We start from the raw sequence: 20,283 nt of genomic DNA, 5'->3' as shown, positions 1-20,283 counted from the left end.
CCCTCCTGATTCTTTTTTAATATGTGCTTTCTTGTCATAAAGTTGAAATAAAATTGTTCTAGATCTCTTAAGTGTCCAAAATAAATGAATTTTGTCAATATAGACAATAGCAATCATTTTTTTTCTCTTTAAAAATTCGATTAATTTCATCTTTCATTAGTTAATCCATTAAACATGTATTTTGTGCCAAGTATTGTCATAGACTTTGTGGATAGATAAACAAATGACCCTCCTAAAGCTTACCTGTAGGTAAAAAGGGGATAAAAAGGGGATTAAAAAGAAAAAGAATAATGCAGGATCTAGTTACAATGTAGCTATAAAGTGCTGCCTTGTCTTTGCCCCCTGCTCAAAATAAAGCTGTTACCTTTCTAGCCCTGTCCGCCATGGTGCTTAGCAGCCAGGGGTGCATGGTCTCAGACATGTTTACCAAGTAAAACACTGACTTGAGGGGCGCCTGGGTGGCTCAGTCATTAAGCGTCTGCCTTCGGCTGAGGTCATGATCCCAGGGTCCTGGGATCGAGTCCCGCATCGGGCTCCCTGCTCGGCGGGGAGCCTGCTTCTCCCTCTCCCACTCCCCCTGCTTGTGTTCCCTCTCTCGCTGTGTCTCTCTCTGTCAAACAAATAAATAAAATCTTTAAAAAAAAAAAAAAAGAAAGAAAAGAAAATATGCTTATTTCTTTGTCACATGCATAAAGTCAGCCTACTAGGATCTTGCCTGGAATCCAGTCTCAGCAGAGACTCATTTTTTTTAAAGTAACCAAAAGCAGGGGTGCCTGGCTGGATTAGTCTGTTAAAGGTCTAACTTTGGCTCGGGTCACGATCCCGCGGTCCTGGGATCGAGCCCCGCATCGGGCTCCCTGCTCAGCGGGGAGTCCGCTTCTCCCTCTCCCTCTGCTCCTCCCCCCTCCTCATGCACGTGCTCTCTCTCTCTCATATAAATAAATAAAATCTTAAAAAAATAAAAAGTAACCAAAAACAATTTGTCTGTTTAATACAGTCTCTTTCAAAAATATCAATAGAGAGAACTCAATTTTAGCATCACAGAATTTCTATAATTTGCTTTCTTTGGTTCTCTGTGTCAAAACCTTTTAAGAGTATTTTCTTTCACTCTATAACTCTTAAAAAATAAGACCTTTCTTCCCCCAATATATACAGGTTCTAAATACCTTTTCCCTTCCTCACTGCCTCAGTTCTTTGTGGAACAGATAACCCTAGCCACTCTGGCTTCCTCATTTACTGGGTGATGGATCAAATAGTGAGGTATTTGTTTTTAAGATTATTTGTTTATCTGTCAGAGAGAGAGAGAGCACATAAGCAGGGGGGTTGGGGTGGCAGGCAGAGAGAGAAACAGGGTCCACACTGAGCAAGGAGCCAGACGTGGGACTCCATCCCTGGGATCATGACCTGAGCTGAAGGCAGGTATTTGAACAACTGAGCCACCCAGGGGTCCCCAAATAGTGAGGTATTATGCATATTTTTGTCAGCATGTTATAGGCCTCTGCAAAGAGAGACAATATATGTATTTATAATACCTTTTGCTCTTTACTAACCAATTTCTTTAATTTCCCTTCTTTGAGTGGCATTCATGGAAGATAATTCTAGGAATCTTTCCAAATTCAGCTTTATACTGCTCACCCAAATTCCATCTAGAAAGTCTATGAACTTAGAGAATTTAAATTTCTCATAGGAGCGGTGGAGGGGGTGTTCGGGGGGCTGGGGGGGTGCATATGAAGACAGGTTGCCTTGCTCTTACTTTGAGCATGGCCTCAGGAAAGAATTACAGTTAAAACAAACAACAAAAACCTAGAATTTGGCAACAGGAGTTTAATTGAGAGCAGTTTGAGTTTTGACTATAAATTTTCTCCAAAAGTTTTACAAAGGACATTCCAATTACAATGCTTCCCAAACTTCTAGAAAGCCTCTCTTCCAGTGGCTTGCTAATTATTTCACTTTTTTGGCAACTGTCCACTCCCTGTTGCTTCCAAGTGTCATCTCCTCATCTCCCAACTTGGCAAATCTCTCCTTCTACCCAGCCTCCATAAACTCCTTCAGGCATTCCTCATCCTCTTGCACTTTGGTGTTTATTATGTAGATAATGTTAGTCATTTTGTTAGTATTTTTCCTCACTTTACTCATTACTTGGATTCCTTCCAATAAAAGAAGGCCTGGCCTGGCTTAAAGAGGATACTAGGAGCAGGATAGATAGCTAAAACTTATAACTTACTAACATTTCTTTCTTTCCTATCACAGTTGAGAAAATTATGGTAAGGGTAAGAGGAGAAGTAACATTTCTGAATAACTACTATGTATTAAGAAACACATTAGATGATGTTTATAAATCACATTACACAGTGGAAATTTGGCTTTAGAAATGTTAACTGCAGTGATCTCTATATTTATGTGCCAAAAATTTTGAGGGGGCTTTGGATTTATTTTAAGGAGTCCTCATATCAATGTTCACACCAAACATGATGTCAAGGAATCACTACTTTGAAGAAAGGATTTCAACCTTTTATTTATTTTTTATTATTTTTTTTTAGAGAGGGAGAGAGAGTGGGGGGCAGGGGCAGAGGCAGATGGACAGAAAGAATCTTAAGCAGTCTCCATGCCCAGCGAGGAGCCTGATGTGGAGCTCGATCTCACAACCCTGAGATTATGACCTGAGCCGAAATCAAGACACTTAACCAAATGAGCCACCCAGGCACCCTCTTTTTATTTTTCTCATCAAGATACTCTTGATGGATGATTATATGACCCTCCTAAGCGTTAGACTTTGGTAAAGATAAGCAGAGTAGTAATTGAAATTCTATTTTCAGTGTGCCTTCATTAACCCCACCCTTTTCTCTCCTAGTCTTTAAAATATATAAAGATGTGAAGGAGATGCAAATACAAGAAGGTTTCTTAAATCCCTTCCTATGTATATAAAATAAATTAAGCATTAAATGTCACACTGTTAGTGATAAATTACTTTCATCACAATTCAAAACAAATTTACTGGTTCAAAGTATGGGAGTAGCAAACGGCCAGTACAAATACTTCTAAAATGGTCGGTGCCACATCAGACGAAACAGCACACTTTATGAGGCCATTTCACAAATACTTGTGAACTAATAAGCACTGAGCAACTAATAAGCACCGAGCAACTAATAAGCACTGAGAGTTTTTGTCAGTGGACCAACAGAAAAAGTATCTGCCCTTGTGGAGCAGGAAGGTTTAGGTATACAATATAACATCAGGTAGTAAAAGTTGGAGGAAAAAAGCAAACTAAAAGAGTGAAGAAGGGGATTGTTGGAGGACATTATCCATAGGATGTGACCACAGGTGGACCCAAGAGCTGTACTGGGTAATCCATGGCTCCCCATCCCCTTCCCTGTCCTTGGAATGTACATTTTGCCCACCATTCCCACAGTGGGAGACATTTTGAAAGATGCAGACTTGAGAGGGCAAGGTATTGTTGGCACCATCTGGATAGTGTATGTGACAAAACCCAGTTAAGGCCTCTACATCAACTTTTAAGATTCTGTCGGTTGGGCAAAGAGATCTACTCACCCTGTGGCCCCTCAAAGACAGGTCTCATATGTAAATTCCCTTGCTTGTTAAACCTGCCATCTACAATCTGAAATGGCCTGCCTCCTTCTTGTGTCTCTCCTAGCCCTCTATGTATGGGGCCAGCTTACAAACCACTAAAGCTATTGCTGTTTCAGAAAAGGTATTCAAGGAGGACCTCTCTGATGAAATAGTAGTTGTGCATAGACTGAAAGAGTTGAAGGAGTAAGCCATTGGGAAAACATTTCAGAGAGAGGAGCCCTATCAGGGAAGGCCCTGAGGCAAGCATGTTCAGCGAGACAGGGATGAGTCTCTATCAAATAAGGTCAGAGAGATAAAGAGGGACCAGATCAAGGAAAGGGCTTTGATCTTACACTGAAGTGATGGAAAGTCATTATAGTGCTTTCAGTAAGGGTGTAGCACGATCAGATTAATGTTTTCAAAGGATCACTCTAGCTACCGTGCAGAGAATAGCTGTTGGGGACAGGAGTACAGGAGTTCAGGAAGCTATTGCCATAATCCACAAGGAAGATGTTGTGACTATAAGACTTTGGAAATGACTTTATAAAAGTATATTCTAAGCTGCAGCTGTGAAAAATAAGAACATCCTGATCTCAGGAAGAGAGCTATTGGAATTAGGTATAGAGTAAGTCATAAACTGATCCTTCATATATTTGAGAATAACTGACAACTGTGGAATGGTCTTCTGAGAATGAGGGCAGTCATATTGACAAATGTTCCTTAATGCAACTGTAAATTATCACATATTTAGGGATATGTATCACTTTACTGGAATAAGCACAAATTCATCATAAGAGGTCAGTAGGTATAGCAGAGAGGAAGGGTAAATGGAAGGAAGCCCCATAATACCAATTTTGTGTATTTTCAATACATGTCTTTAGAATCCCTCTATTCTTTTGTCTACTGTGGACATGTTCTCTTGCTTATTGTGACCTACCCTTTCACACTGGATCCTTAGTATTTGCACTGTAGCTCCCCAAAAAGCATTGGGGTTCAGACAACTGAAGTTTATAATTACAGCACTATAGGACATGTTCTCTGAAAGCAGGCAGATATACTGGGAGACTGAGAGATTTAAGTCTTTGGCCAACCATTGCAAAGAAAAGCCAAAATTCTGTAGGAAATGTTTTTTGGATTAGGCACCCCCCACGAGTCTGAGTATTTCAGAAGTGTAAGAACTTTTACACAAGAATACCTCCAAGTGTAAGTACTATTTTAAGTCACATGATTTCATATGCAAGAAGTGTTGACACCTGACGTGCCACTGAGGCTGCCAGAACCTTTTTATTAGATGAAGTGAACTCTAGTATCAGATACACTGGCAACCTGGATTCATGTTTTGAATCCAGAACTATCTTCTTGGGTGATCATGCACAAACACAAATAACTTGATCTTTCTAAACCTTAAGTTCCTCATCTAAAAAATATTTTCTGCCCTAGCTTTCTGTCTTTTGGTTGAATACAATCTTCTGGTAGGCTTAAATCTCAAGTACTATTTTTTTTCTGTGTATCTCTACCTTCTTCTTTTACTCTAGCAGCCATTTTCTCTAACTTAGCCTACACTGGAGTTGAAGCAAAAAGTTACAAGAGGTTTCCAAGATGAGTGTTCCCCTCCAAGAAATCAGGTAAGACTGAATGCTATGGTCTGAATGTTCATGTGGTCCTAAAACTCATATAATGAAATCCTAATTCCCAATGTGATAGTATTGGAAAGTGGGGCTTTTTAGAGATGAGTAGGTCATGAGTGTACAGAGTGCTCATAAATGAGATTGATGCCCATATACGAGAGGCCTTTGCTTCTTCCACCTCCTGGGGACAGGAGAAGTCGGTAGTCTGACTGGAAGAGGTTCCTCACTTGACCATGCTGCTCCCTGAACTCAGACTTCCAGCCTCCAGAACCATGAGAAGGAATTTTCTGTTGTTTTTAAGCTACCCAGTGTGCAATATTTTGTTACAGCAGTCCAGTTGGGCCAAGAAACGGAGTTTAGGGTGAAGGGAAAGAGGAAGAGGGAGATATAAATTGATTGGGGGAAGGTGTGGTGGCTGGAATAGAAGGAAGCCAACTTGGGGTGTGGGGTTTGAGGGAAAATAAGTTTTTGTGTTAAGCCCAAGAGTGGAGTGGTAGAGATTCTAAATTTGAAATATCTTCTGGTATGGACTACCACTTCTTCCCCTGAGTTCATCCATCTTTAGACAGTGTGTCATTCAGGTGTTCTGAAAACATGTAATTTTCCCCTCTGACCTGGGCTTGAACACCTTGTGTGAAGAGAGGAGTGTTGGGGGAGACCATGTCTCCTCACCAAGGTGAAACTGAACAGAAGAGTTGGAAATTTCTGTCTGGGTCAGGCAAGGGAGGATACAATGTATGTTACAATCCCTTTCTTGTGGGAAGAGAAACAGACTAGAAACACTAGGAAAAGAACAACTTGATATAAGATATTCATATTACAGGGCACCTGGGTGGCTCAGTCATTAAGCGTCTGCTCAGGTCGTGATCTCAGGGTCCTGGGATCGAGCCCCGCATCGGGCTCCCTGCTCCGCGGGAAGCCTGCTTCTCCCTCTCCCACTCCCCCTGCTTGTGTTCCCTCTCTCACTGTGTCTCTCTCTATCAAAACCATAAATAAAATCTTTTTAAAAAAAGATATTCAGGAGCACCTGGGTGGCTCAGTCGTTAAGCATCTGCCTTCGGCTCAGGTCATGATCCCAGAGTCCTGGGATCGAGCCCCGCATCGGGCTCCCTGCTCCGCTGGGAAGCCTGCTTCTCCCTCTCCCACTCCCTCTGCTTGTGTTCCCTCTCTCGCTGTGTCTCTCTCTGCCAAATGAAGAAATAAAATCTTAAAAAAAAAAGATATTATATTAGTCACAAATAATTTGAAGGTTGTTTTAATCCACAAAGATGGAGTAAATTGGTGGCACTGGGCTGCTTTGAAAACGGTGTGAGTCTAAGTTAACCACTCAATTAATTGTATGACCTTTGAAAGTAACTTCTCCTCTTAAGACATCAGTTTCCTCATTTATACAAGGCATTTGTAATTGTCAGTCTCCGGGATCCCTTTTATTTGTGACAATCTCTGGTGGTATCAGGGGAATCTGACAAGGCATTGTCTCTAAAGATGAGGGATCAGATTTAAATGTATTGCACCTGGACTCAATTCTTTCTTCTGGATATTTTTCTCCTCCTCCTTCTTATCTCTCTTTTTTAAAGATTTATTTATTTATTGGAGAGAGAGAGAGCATGAATGAGAAGGAGAGGGGCAAAGGGAGAAGAAGAAAATCTCAAGCAGCCTCCCTGTTGAGTGCGTAGCCCAAAGCCTCTCCAACTGGCTTAATCCCACGACCCTGAGAGTCAGACCACTGAGCCACCCTGGAGCCCCAGTGAGTCAAATCCTCAGTAATGTAAAATGTTGCTTAAATATATTCAGAGGGTTAAAAGAAAGAAAGAGAAAAAATATACCAAAATGGCATACAGGTTGAATTTGAGAGTTGGGTCTATGAGATAATCTTTTCCATTCTTTTTATTTCTTAGTACTTTCCACTTTTATTTTTATTCAACTTGTAATTCTTTAAAAAGTATTTTAACAAAAAATTTCTACAACAGAAAGTAACTGATATTCTGTGTGTGTGTATGTGTGTGTGTGTGTGTCTATCTGTCTCTCTCTCTAGTGTGTTGAAGAATAGCTGAAATATTTTCTATAACAATGCAGCTTTCACATTTAGAGGTCAGGGACCCTACCGTGAAGTTTCAGTATCTCTTTCAGACTTAGCCTTGAGCTTAATGATGTTCATGTTGAATTTTCTTGCTTCCGATGTGGAAAAACACATTCTGTAATTTTTTATATCGTTGGTCCTAGATGATTTTTTTTTTTAAATCTGACAATAGATTAGCCTTCATTTTGATCTGCTCATAGTTTATTTCTGGGGAGAAAGTAAGTGACTAGAATACATATTTCTCAAGACTCCTTTCTGCAATAGCAGAGTACTTAATCCTTATGTGAATGCATTTATCCATGCAGTGACTTCCTATTTACATCGCGGTATGCCAGAAAGTCTGCCCTAGCAATTAGCACCTTCCCTTTGTAGAGACTAAATATTATTGGGCAGCTTTCTGTCATTCCTTGCCTTGCTTTATTGCTTTAGGTGGTCGTTCTGGGTGCCAAGACCTCTACGAGGTGTGATGCAAACTCAGGAAATGTTGTTTCCATGGCAGTGACTCTCTAGTGCACTCAGACAAACAATTGCAGCCACTCCCGCCAACTTAAGCCTGATACCTTCAGAGAAGAACAGATGGCTAAGTAGTCTACTTCAACTATCAGAATGAGTCAGTCAAATCATCTTTCTTGTCTCCTTGAAAACTATCCTTGAATTCCAACTCTACTAAGGCATTTTTGATTAAGTGGGAATGAGATGTGTTTAAATAGCTGATCCTTACACAACCATACAAATACCTTTCTGACCCTTATCCTTGCTAGAGATGCAAATAAACACTAGAAAATGAAGGAAACAGAAAGAGATGTGGCATTAACAAACACTTTATTTTTTTATTTTTTATTTTTTTTATTTTTAAAGATTTTATTTATTTATTTGACAGAGAGAGACACAGCGAGAGAGGGAACACAAGCAGGGGGAGTGGGAGAGGGAGAAGCAGGCTTCCCACGGAGCAGGGAGCCCGATGCGGGGCTCGGTCCCAGGACCCTGGGATCATGACCTGAGCCGAAGGCAGACGCTTAACGACTGAGCCACCCAGGCACCCAACAAACACTTTAAAAACAGGCTCTGTCTTGCTTCCTCTCTTCTAATGCTGCTCTCACCTCCTTGAGAGGAAGATTCTGATCAGTAACGCCTAATATATGGAAGTGTCTAGAGAGTGCTAATGTAGATAAGCTGCTTTCAAGTCAAATTACCTGTGTGTTCTGTATTTGAAACTATTAGGATAAATTAGAGTAAATATCTGGATAACTACTACCACCAGCTTTTACGATTTTTGGCTTATTTTGGGGAGGGGGCATTTAATTCATATTTATTCATTATTATGACCAACTTCTTTCGCCAGGGGCTCCCCAAAAGGCCCAGACCTGAATGTTACCAGTGTAGAAATGGACAGCCATAAAATCAAACTTTCTTGTACTGTTATGTCAAGTTGGACCATGATGTGTACATGGATTATTAAAAGATTTTGCTTTCACCTAGCAAAAGGTGCAGGTTTTCTGACAAACACACACACACACACACACACACAAAACCAAAAAACCAACCCAGTTTTTACAATTTTAAAATAATTTTTCCTCGATTAATGATGTAGTTACGCACGTAAGTTTGGCCTGGTTGAATAGTCTTCAATTCCTCTTCAGCAATTTTTGGAATTTTATTGGAGTTGACTCATATTCAAACATGTATTATCCCAGAACTGATTTCTATCAAAAAGACAAAGAATCATGTTCCCTGGATTTGGAGGAAGATTTATACAGGGGATGGTCACAGTTCCTAAACTTTAAATGACATACACATGTTGGTGAATTTCCAAGAAATATAAGAATGGGTCTAGTTTAGATTAGGGGTAATTTGTAATAGTTTGGGAACAGTTTTTAAAAATGTGCTATTTTAGATGCTTCTCTATGTGTTGGTCTAAAAGCAGTTCAATGATGATGGTCTAACAATCAGTTTGTAATTTTGCAATAAGAGAGTAAGGGAGAGGGCCTCTCAACATGTTACAGGCAAGTGAAATACGATGGGGCATTTATGGTTCTTTCTTGCCTCTCTGGTTATCCATTCAGCATTTTGTAAATTGACTGTCCCAGAAAAGGAAAATTTGAAGCCAATGGTAATTGGCACAGTGACTGGAAACTGGTCTCTTGAGCAAGCAATTTGGTTTATTATTATTAGTGTTGCTAAAAATAATAATACCTTTAAATTTCTATAAAACACATATTCCCAATCTGAGGTTCTAGACCCACTGGGAGCTCATGAAGTTAGTAATTGTGAATTGTTTACAATATTTTAAAATAATTTAATATGGATAATATTGCAGTTATTGATTATTTTTACTACATGGTAAGATATATATTTACTTGATTAACAAAAGTAAGGACATACGTTACTTACTAATAAATATATACAGTTTGATTTGGTAAAGAATCTTTTCAAACAATGAAAGTGAGTGATAGTAAAAGGCATCTTTGGAGGAGCAGAAGTCATTAGAGTTTTTTTTTTTTTTTAGATTTTATTTATTTGACAGAGAGAGAGAACAAGTAGGCAGAGAGGCAGGCAGAGGCAGAGGGAGAAGCAGGCTCCCCGCTGAGCAGGGAGCCCGATGCGGGGCTTGATCCCAGGATCCTGGGATCATGACCCAAGCCGAAGGCAGCGGCTTAACCGACTGAGCCACCCAGGTGCCCCTAGAGTTTTTTATAGTTACATAATTCATTTGATTCTCATGCCACTCTGTGAAGTTGGCAGATGGATATAGTTGGTTCCATTTATTAAACCAGGGAACTGACATTTGTTTCTCCTATATGTATTATCTGTCCTTTCAGGTTTCACATACTATAGATCTCTCTTTTATGGTTTCTTCATTACAGAAGTACTTTATTGAAGTCAGAACTTGTTAATGAATAACAGTGCCAAGTCATTATAAGATTATTACACACAATGCTTATTTTTTGCTTATCATGGAACTTATAGTCTAGATAGTAATAAAATGTAACCCACATGAAAAGTCCCAAAAAGAAGGGGGGAGGGATTATGACTTGCCTGTTTCTCTGTCTCTTTATAGTTTCAATGATATGGAGATCAATAACTTAAGAGAGCCTACTCAAACGCAAAAAATGAAAAAATGCAAAGAATATATTATAACAAAAAGGACAGTATAAGACAATACATGATTATGAGACAAATGAATGATGCAAACAATATGAGTTGGCAGGGGCTCCTGGGTGGTTCAGTCGGGTAAAGCATCTGCCTATCGCTCAGGTCATGATCTCGGGGTCCTGGGATCAAGCCCTGTGTTTGGCTCCCTGCTAGGAGGGGGAGACTGCTTCTCCCTCTCCCTTCTGCCCCTCTCCCCTCGCTCATGCTCTCTCTCTCTCCGCTCTCTCTCTCTCAAATGAATAAATAAAATCTTTTTAAAAAATATGAGTTGGCAGAAAGGAGGGGTCACTATAAGGAGAGTTAGTGTTAAGGAAGGAGTGTTATGCACATAAGTTTGGCCTGGAACAATTGGTCTTCAGTGAGGGAAAAAGAATAGAGAAAAAAACATTTGGGGCAGGATATCAACTCTATCATGTGCACATCCTTTCCATGTAAGATGTTACAATTCAATATATTCTACTGTCATATTTTTGGCATTTAAAAATCTTTTAATAAAAGGAGGCAAAGGAAAAAGTAAACTGGAAAGAAATAAGTAAACACACGAGGAAGGACACATTTTAAACAGATAAGGAGGGATTAAATCTTATTATCATAACCTCTACCCTTAGCTACCAAAGGAGAGTGAAGGAAGAACTGGACCATATGCAGCACACATGTTAAACTGAAATTGGGTTTGCATCATTAGACATCACACTCCTGTCCACACTAGAAACAGCAGAGAGAGTGAGCACATACCAGAGAGAGCTGTTAAACACAGGATAGTGAAGACCATGAGAGAGAGGCAGAGGAGATAGAAATCTAGTGAAGTGGACCATAAAAATAATAGTGGCCCTTAAGCAAAATTTGGAAGAAAAAGTCCACTATGCAAAGGTCAGAAGCCAAAATTGGGATGGGATCTGCTGGTCACCAGGTAACAGGTGAATAAGGAATCTAAATCCAGTTTGCTCAGTCTATCAGCCTGCCCAGGTGTGAGAACATTCATCAAGCTCTTGATAGACTACAGCACCCATCCATGAGAAATCTCATTTCTGGACATTCGGCAGTCCTTGACCTTGAAAGCAGTTCCAGACTGATAGTCAGTCTAACTTGATAAGTGATGATTTCTCAAAGAGAAATGCAATTCTCCCACTCCACCATGACTGCAAACACACACACACACACACACACACACACACACAGCGTATAAAAATGTATAGCTACATACATGGAAAGACCCATAAATGTGTGACATGCTCATTCCACCAGCAAGTCAGCGATAACAGTCGTGGCTTTGATGCATTCAACATAATTGCAGATACCAACGTCTCTGCCCACCCTGCTCTAAAAGCTCCTAGAGAAATCTTGGCTGTCTAAACAACAAGGTGTACAAGGGAGTCCTTGCCAAAGTGCAAGAATACAAACATTTATTACAAATAATACCGGGGGTTATGGTTGTGTTCTATGCAGAACCACAGTGGCTTGACCAGAGCATCTGGACAAGGAATACTGAAAAGTACTGGGAATTTATTTAAATATATATTTTTAAAAATCTAAACAAGTATGATAATGATATTTTCTGTATCCTCTTCTTGTTCCTCCCACTGAAATTGTAAAGCTCTGTGCGGACAGTTGTCATGTGTCACCTATCTGTTTCTTGTGCATCTATCACAATTCTCATTCTCTCTTTCTCTGAATGGTATATGATCAATGACCGCTTGTGTCTTGATTTATCCAGTCTTCCTTCATTCCTGAAATAATAAGAGTAAAATGAATACATATGACATTTAATGTTGGTAAGAGTTAATTATTTGTACAACCAATAGTAAGCTTAGGTATATTTTATAGATGGGCAAATATAAGCACCTGCTTGTTAACAATATATCAAATTTGGGAATACATTTAAGGCCTGTACGTAGATTCCCTTTTTGTTGTTGTAAACATCCTTTATTCCTCTATGTCAAGATTCTTTATGCATTTTGATATTATGGATATAGTGACAACTATCTCTAGATTTCTTTGTGTTACAGAAAAAAGATCTCTTACCCAACTGCACTTACCCGATTCATCAATGAACTATCACTCTGTTCCTCTATTCTGACTGAGGCCCACTGATTAGTAGACCTCTTTAGCATACCATGCTCTTCTTCTCCCAGTAGCTAAATTATATGTTTATCAAGTGTCAAGTCTTTTTTTCCAAACATATTTATGCCAGCTTTATATACTATTGTAATTACATTAGTTAACTGATTACTATTTAAAACAAGCAAATAATGGGAGCAAAAAAAAAGTTGGTGTTTTAATGAAAACTATGTTGAATGCTTTGGACATATTTGTTAAAGGTAAGCTGAAAAAAATGTCTAATTAGGTAGGGGTAATACAACTGTAAAAGTCTCAGGGAAAATTGTAAAAACCTGGAAGAAATTTCATACTCAGATTTTTCACAGGTTTCATAAGATTTTGGAAGAAAGATAATGGGCCTATTCAAAGGTAAGGTCCCTGGGCTTACACTAAAATTATGGTAAATGAATGTACATTTCTAAGCTTTAAGTAAAAATAGTGTTGAAGAAATGTATATATTTTTGGAAAAATAATGATCCTCCTTAATAGACTTTTAAAATTTGACTTATTCTAAGATGGCTAGGTATAGAGCTTCTACTCTTTATTGGGCCTTGAATTGGCCAATTTCATAGTACTCATTTCTTGTTCATATAGTTCAAGAGGTTCTCTCAAAACTTCAACTTTAATGTATTCATTTATGTATTCACTTGCTCATTTTCTCATGACTACACGGTTAAAACAATACTTAGTGATACTGTGGTTACATTCAGTGGCATGGTCTTTGCCCTCAATAGGCTTGCCGTTGAATAGGGAAAGTATGCTACCTACACATAGAACTATAGACAGCTACTTATAAGTTGTACAAAGCAAAACAAGCGCTCACTTCCAGAAGTATAGATGAAGGACTCATTTCTTTATTCAGCAGATATTTTTAGACATACCTCTTAGGCACCAGGAACTATGCTTAGTTCCAAGGGCATAGTGGTGAAGAAGACAGACAGGTGCTTGCCTCATGGTTTTATCAGAGAAGATGCTCCTTGAACGTAAGGTAGGATTCTCAGAAGTAGACACAGGGCTTGAGGAAAATAAACAATGAAGTAGGTGGGTAGCTTGAGCAAAAGCAGGAAAAAGCTCAAGATTTGTTGAGGGATTAGTGAATAATTTGGCTAGAGGATGAATTATCTGTGGAAAAGTAGTGAGAGATAAGGATGAAAATGTATACAATCTCCTCTTTTCATGTAAGGATAATTTGAAAATCATCACTGTGCCTTTCTGAGCCTGTTTCCTCCTCAATGAAGTGCAGGCAGTGGTCAGGCTCCATGATCATCAAGGTCTTTTTACAGGTCCTAATGTTTTTCGGTTCTGAATTCAAATCTGCTTTGTGGTCTTTGGAACATAGTCAACAGCCAAAAACCTCTCTTCCAAGTGTGATTTGTTCTTAGGCTGTCATCTTGGTCTGGAATTAACACAGGGACTGATGATGAAGAAATGGAATTTCTAACACACATTACTTAGTGCAGGTTGTCGGGTCCTGCTATGGCAAGAGAGAAGCAACCAGAAGCCTTTCTAACTCCATTTGGTTCCTGTAATTCCTTGTTCTTAAGAGTGTGTTTTGCCCCCCTGAGTCTTACATACAAAAGTGTCATCTAGATTTGGAATTTATAGCTTCTTCTCCTTTTATGTTATTTGCTTTTATAGTTTAAGCTTTAGAAATTCTAAGACTATGTCTATATAATGCCCAGAAAGATTTATTGGGCAACAAATTTGCTTGGCCATTTGCATCCTAATGGCAAAAGCAATTTCTTCAGCCAGAATAGTTTATTTTCTTTTCAGTTGCAAATGGGGATATTTTAAGGGAAAAGAAGTTATTTTGGTTCAAAGGGGGATATTATAGCTCCTTATTTCTGACAACTGTCAACCTCCCACCTCAGCAAAAGTCCTTTATTGGTCAGGAATTAATTTCTCGACTCAAATAACCCCGGGCTGTATTATCTAGTCCTTATCTAAAATAAAATAAACTTTGGAGTTTTTCTCTAGGTTTATGAAAATAGTTTTAAAATTATACCATCTAAAGGACAGAAAGTGCTATTTTTCCGGAAAAGGGTTGGTAGGAAACCTTACTTTTTTGTCATGTATTAAATATAGAGTAGTATATTAGGAATCACAATGGCTACATTCTATATGTTTTGTTTAGCTGTAGGACTTTGGACACAGTGCTTGAGTTTAGGAAGCCTTAGTCTTTCTTGCACAATGGGAGGTGGGAGGGGGATGGGTTTAGGGAAAGACAGAGGGTGGGTGGTATGGTGTTTGAGGCAGTGTCATGGATCAGCTTCCACTGAGCACTTAATATGTCAGGAACTTTATATATCTTATTTCAATAGATACTCACAATATCCTTAAAAAAAGAACTAGAGCTCAAAGAAGTTGGTTTATTTGCCTAGGTATTGGAGAAGGTCATCAAGAGGACATGACCGCTGGTTGACCCAAGAGCTGGACCCAAGCCATTGAAGCCTCCTCACCCCCTCCCCTGTCCTTGGAATGTATACTCTGCCACTGTTCACACAGTGAAAGCTATTTTCAAGGATGCAGGCTTGAGAGAGAGCAAGGCATTGTTGAGACCATCTGGATTGAGTATGTGACTGAACCCTAGTTCAGGCCTTTATATAAACTTTTCAGATTCTGGCAGGTGGGCACAGAGGTCTTCTGTCTTGTGGCTGCTCAAGACAGGCCTCATATGTAAATTCCCTTGCTTGTTAAACCTGCCACCCCCCCAACATGGAGTGTCCTGCCCTTTCTTGTACCTCACCTTGCCCTCCATGCATGGGGGCCAGTTTGTGAACCCACACCAGGGTCACAAGCCATTGAGTGGAGAACCCCGTATATGTTTGAGGTTATAGCTAGATTTTTGTTTTACACCATACCACACAGCCTTATCTAAGCTGCCTTCAAGTACTGAAGTTCCTTTTCTTGAAGCCCTACTCTTTGATTTCTTCTTTGGTTGTATACTTTTAGGGTGAAATAAGTCAAAGGCAAGAAGACAAACTCCCACCCTCTGAAATTTTCTTCATTGCTATACTAAATGAGCTCATGAACATGAGGTAGCTTCATGACCATAAGGTATTATTGTCAGATGAGCACAATTACCACTCGGGTTTCTGGTCTGGAGGTGGACTTGTTTCATTTCAGATGCCCACAAAACCCTGCATTTTTGTTTTTCATTTTCTGATTCCATGTAAATTATGTAGCCATTTCCAAGATCTGTGAAAACCACTCTGGCAGGCATTGGGACAGTCAAAAGAAACCCGCAAGCCAGATTGCAAAGTCTGTTATGGAAGATATTGTGCATATCACCTTCTCTTGCCTAAAGTCAAGTAGTGGGAGTATAATACAGGCAGGCAGGATGGCAGTTGTATGCCAATATAGGATGATAGCTCTCTCGTTTAAAGAGGGGAAAAACAGCTCTAATGTAAGAAAGGTAAAATTAGGCAATCCATCTGTTAAAAAACCCAAAAAACAAAAAAATCTTTCCTTTTTTGGCTCATTGTCTCAGTATAGCATCCTAAGGAGTCTCTGGACAAAATGCGCTTCTATGCGCATAAACCTAGTTATACTTGCAATGAAAGGTATTTTTTGTTTGTTTTTGTTTTTTAAGAATTTGCTAACACTTCATAGAGACCTTTGAAAAGTGTTCTATTTAGAGATAGTTTTGCTGACTCAGTATGTCATGCATTTGGTATTCCTTTCTTCTAGTGATTTTATTTGGGGACATTAGTATAAAAGCTGTTTTTTTTTTTTAAATCTTTCTTATGATTATTCTTAAAGTTTTGGAGGAATACTCCAATGCAATAGTAGTTTAGCCACAGATATTCTAACCTAAATATTCTTCCACTCTTAGAGGAAGGTAGTTGAGGTCTATTCAAACAAAATAAGAAAAGCCAGCTCAGGTATCTCTGGGATTATTTTGAGAGGGAGAGGACTCTTTCTTTTCTGGCAAGAGAATTTGGGGTCTGAATGAAAGGAAGAGAACTGACAGACATCCAGTGCTACTACCTTTTTTTTCCTACTCAGAAGTAATCTGGATTTTTAGCATGCACATTAAGTGATTCTGTTGCATATGAGTCCTTAAAATATATTTTGCTAAGCCTTACTAAGATATACACTGACATTGAGGAAATCTTGGTTGATCCTTGAAAAATGATACTGTTGACATTTTTGAATTAAGTTGGTCATGAGTCATACTCACAACCACACCTGGAACAAGGTCTCACATTTTAGAGACAAGATAGGACTGGAACCCACTTAGTTCTAGCTCCGAAGTCCATACTCTGGTCACTATGCAAACTCTCCTGAGAGTAGTGCAGTCTCCATAAGACAAACAATCTGCAGGCGAAGGAGAAGATTGGGCAATCTGGAAGAGAGTATTTCCATTGGTGATAGAAAAAGAGAATGTGAATTGTTAAAGCTAAGATGACAGTTTCAAAGGACCTTGAATTAGAAAATGAGGAATCTGAATTCAATGTTAGGCCAGTGTTTCGCAGCTCTAGTTACAGATTAAAATCACCTGGGATCTTTTAAAAATGCTGATGCCAGGGCCCTACCCCAGAGATTCGGATCTAATTGGTCTGGGGTGAGGTCATGCATCAGTAGGTTTTAAAAGCTCCAGGGGATTCTAATCTGTATCCAGAACACCATAACGAGCCACGCTTTAATTCAGAAACAGGTGAGAGTCTTAAAGCAAGTGTTAAAGAGGATTAACTTGGTGGTAATGTATAGACTAGATTAGAGCGTGAGGAATGGAGGAAGGGGATCAGCTGGGAGGCTCTTGTAGGAACCTGGGTGTGTGGAGATAAAGACCTAGACTAAGGAGATGGGCTAGAAACAGCAGTGAAGAGATCTCCCTCAGCTCTGCTGACACTGTCACTGACGTGTTGTGTGCTATAGGAAAAGTCATTTAACTTTTCTTTGTCTTCATTTCTTACTAACACAAAAGAGCTAACACCGTCCCTGAAGATACTACAGCACTGTTATGAGATTCAAATTGGATAATTGAAAATTAGATATTTTGGGAAGTATAAGGCACAATACATGTTCAATATATTATGAAAATGGTGGCAGTGGAGCTGGAAAAAGAGCATCTTAGATGTGTTCACATTGGTGAGATTGATGACCAACTGAAGTTCCAGAAGGGATGAAAGATATTCTAAAGGTATAAGCCTGTGGAATTGGAATCTAACAGAAAGGGGGAAGCTGGGAATAGGGAATGATTCCTGAAGGAAAATGGCAGGAGGTATGGATCAGAGGTGCTCAGCTGGGGGCAATTTCATTCCCTAGAAGGCATTCAGCATTGCCTGGAGACTTTCTAGCTGTCATGATTTATGTGTGTGGGGGCTACTGTCATCTAGTAAGTAGAAGCCAGGGATGCTGCTAAAAATCATACAGTGCACAAGACAGCCTCCCACAGCAAAGAATTATCTGATGCAATACACCCATAGTGCCAAAGTTGAGAAACCTGATACAGACACTACAAATAGAGTTGGAAAGGGCCAAAGACACCATGATCATCTAATTCAGTTTCTCAATTTCACCAAAGAGTCAAACAAAGTTCAGAGATTAAATGACTGGGTTAAGGTCCTCGGTGAGCGGGGGCCACCATGCTCTTTAGTAAGAACCAATCGGAGGGGGAGACAAACCATGAGAGACGATGGACTCTGAAAAACAAACTGAGGGTTCTAGAAGGGAGGGGGGCGGGAGGATGGGTCAGCCTGGTGATGGGTATTAAAGAGGGCACATTCTGCATGGAGCACTGGGTGTTATGCACAAACAATGAATCATGGAACGCTCCATCAAAAACTAATGACGTAATGTATGGTGATTAACATAACAATAAAAAATTTAAAAAAAAAGAACCTATCTGACCTCTCACTCAATTGATATCAGGCCCAGGGGCATTCAGATGGAAATGCTTGGTACCCACCCACCTGGGAAGTCTGATTTGAGGGCTAAGTAGGAGGTAATTGGTGGAGATCTCCACCTTGGAGTAACCAGTACAGATGTGTTTGATTTTCAAATAACTTAAATATGGAAAGAAACAAGAAAATATAAACAAAGACTTGCAGAGGACCCAGGGAGCTCTTGGAAGGGAAGGTCAGAAACACCAGGAGAACTGTTCAGACTCAGTGACTTTGAACTCAAATAAGAAGGAATGGGCAACACTGTGAAATACAGCATTAAATCAGGTAGGATGAGGCTTCAAACAGTCATTAGACTTCTGAGGTGGAGGTCAAGGTGACATTTGGAAGGGCAGTTCCATTTGAGTTGTTGAGGAAAGAAAGGGAATTTCAAAGAGAAGGAGGAATGGGATAATGAAGAAATGTGGGTGGTAATTGCCAAGCGTTTCCCCGTGCAAAAGAGAGAATCAGGACCTATGGGATATAACAAGGTTAAATCAAGGACTCCGGAGGGCAGGAGCTTCACCTGTGTTTGCTGAGAGCAAAGGGGAATTGGCGGCATTGGATGGACCTCGCACACACAAGCAAACGCAGAGCTGCGGCGATACCGAGATGTGCGCACTAGATGGCAGTAGCGGGGTCCTTTCGGCTGGGTTCGCGGTCCTATAAGACGCTGCTTGTTTAAGTACAGTCGCATTTAGTTGGAGCTGCAGGGGAGTGAGGGAGAGGAGGGTAGGAAGGAGGCAGCGGGAGAGCTTGAGCGAGAAGGGGGCTCGCTGTGTTTCCACCAGGCACAGGCTTCGAGCGTTCCTCCCGGCCCCTGGCTCGCGCTCTCGCGGGGAAGAGCGAAGCTGTTTGGGTCCGGCCGTCGTGCGGCAGGAGCCTGGTCTGTCCGGGTTGCCGGAGCCGGAGCCGGGAGAGCCCAGAGGGAAATCGAGGGAAGCGAGCGGCGCGATTTACTAGAGAGAGCGCGAGCGGAAGAGGCGAGAGCAGGACGCGCGACGGAGCACGGAGCGCGGCGGAGACATGAGGACCTACTGGCTGCACAGCGTCTGGGTGCTGGGCTTCTTCCTGTCCCTCTTCTCGCTGCAAGGTAAGGGGAGGCTTCCCTGGCTCCTCGCGCCGCGTCCTTCCCTCCGCCGGGCTCCGGGTGGTCGCTGGAGTGAGGAGCGCTCGGAATATGGACGGAACGCGGGTTATTGACAAGTCCTGCGGTGCGCTCCCTGCCTTCCCGGCTCTGCGCCCAGGCTGGGTCCTGAGGCGTGCAGGAGTGTGCAGACAGACTTGCTGCATTATCGCTGTTGGTGGTGTGTGTGTGTGCACGCGGGGGGGGCGGGGGGAAGTAGAGTGGGGTGTGTGTGTGCGCGCGTGTGTGCTCGTGTGTGTTGGTGGGGGTGGGGGCTGGTGCGAGGGGTGGCGGTGGCGGAGCTGGGGTTGCTCCTCTGTAAACTCCAAGTGCGGCCGTGGTGTTCGCTGTCCCCGTGTCCCCGGTGCTGATACCACTGCATTCCTTCTCTTTGAGGAGGGAATTGGCATTAAGTTTAGAAGGAGGCTGGGTATCCGCTCTGCACCTGGTGCTTGTATCTCTATGTAAAATACCCCTTATGGATTCTGCCCGAGGTGGGGGAGGGAAGCGGGCGGAGGAGAGGATACGGAGTTGGCGGGGGGGGGGGGGGGGCCGGGGAGATGAGAGAGAAAATATGAATTTATGGGTTAATAGCTGTGCTGACTCGGAATGGTCAATATGTTTCTTGCTTGGAGGACTACATTGCTGGTGCTGGGTGTTTACTTTGAAGAGGGTTTAGGTCTCTACGTTTTGGGAGGTTGTGAAATGAATTCCTGAAGGTTAAAAATGAAAACACGGTGTGCA

At 41.0% G+C, this 20,283-nt stretch overlaps 1 non-coding gene across 1 annotated transcript; it reads left to right on the top strand.

Moving 5' to 3' along the window:
• The first annotated feature begins 290 nt into the window (after positions 1 to 290).
• LOC123323188 lies at positions 291 to 421 on the top strand. Its single transcript, XR_006539264.1, has one exon. It is a non-coding gene; the product is annotated as a small nucleolar RNA SNORA63 (small nucleolar RNA).
• Positions 422 to 20,283: the final 19,862 nt, after the last annotated feature.

Source organism: Neomonachus schauinslandi, chromosome 1 (assembly GCF_002201575.2).
Source record: "Neomonachus schauinslandi chromosome 1, ASM220157v2, whole genome shotgun sequence".
NCBI lineage: Eukaryota > Metazoa > Chordata > Mammalia > Carnivora > Phocidae > Neomonachus > Neomonachus schauinslandi.
Note: the sequence above shows the minus strand (reverse complement) of the source record. Positions and strands in the feature narration are given on the sequence as shown.